Raw genomic sequence first — 1,193 nt, forward strand, 5'->3', positions numbered from 1 at the left:
TCTGACCAGGGCTGGCCCTTCTAGAAGGTACGTGGAGCAGAGGAGCCCTAGGGAAGGTGGAGTCCTGGCTCCCCGCGTTCTGGAGTTCATTTGCCTCCAGAAGCACTGGTGTGGCTGTGACTGAGCTGGGGTCATGGCTGATGGAGTAGGTGCCCGGCCTGAGGCAGCCCCATATCTCCAGCCAACTTGTGTTGTCACCTAAGGGTCTTTTCCTTAGCAGGGGAGACGCGTGGTGGGGCAGCAGTCATCAGTCCGAGGCCCTTTTTCCTCTTTGGCGTCTCTGTGTTTTTCTGTCCGTGGCTCCTTTCTTCCTACCCAGAAGTGACCCTGCCACACACATTTACGCATTAAGGTACCTCCTCCCTTTCTGCCTGCTGGTCTTGTGGCCCTTATTCTGCTGCCTGATTTCTTGGGCAGTGCCCCCAAGTGTAACCCAGCCAGACCCCATGACCCTTGCCCCTTAGATGTGGAAACCTCAGAAACATGTCCACAGGGCCCTCCCGGGAGCCTCAGGCTACCGTCCTCCCTTTGGCCCAGCAGTGGAGGAGACTCTGCCACCACGCTTCTCCCGTATGCCCTGTCGTCCTGCTCGGTATTTCAGTGCCATTTCTGGTTCCAGCACAGAGCAGCAGGCGGAGCTGGGTTGACAGCCTGCAGAGTTTCACTGCTGCTTCCCACACCCCCTCTCCATGTTGAGCCTGGGGAAGAGGAAGCCCCATCTGATAGGTGACCCAGGCCAGGAAACCAAACCAAGGATGTGTCAGACAATCTCGGGTCGGGCCAGAGCGGTGGCACCAAAAGCTGAGAGAGTACCTTCTCTGCCACGGTGGCTCCCAGCCAAGGCAGTGCCCACGGGCTGAGGGCCCCAACCTGCCAGGCCCCCTGCTGTGAGAATGTAGCACCTGTACAGCACCCTCATGATGTCCCATTTGATCCTTCCCTTACATGTTTACCACTCGCTCTTGAGGAGCCTTAAAAGACCACCTGCGGTCAGGAATTTGGAAGGCAAACTCCTCTGGATGCTCCAGGTCCCTTCAGTCCTTCTTAGCACTTTCCATCTGTCTCGCACTGCCACTTGGGTCCTTGTGGGCTCTGGTACATGGACCTTGTCATTCAAGTGGCGACCCAGCCTCCTCTAAGCCACTGCCAAACCTGCCTCCCAACCTGGGCCAGCCCCACATGGAGGCGAAGAG

The sequence above is a fragment of the Callospermophilus lateralis genome, chromosome 3, assembly GCF_048772815.1.
Source record: "Callospermophilus lateralis isolate mCalLat2 chromosome 3, mCalLat2.hap1, whole genome shotgun sequence".
In the NCBI taxonomy this organism is placed as follows: domain Eukaryota; kingdom Metazoa; phylum Chordata; class Mammalia; order Rodentia; family Sciuridae; genus Callospermophilus; species Callospermophilus lateralis.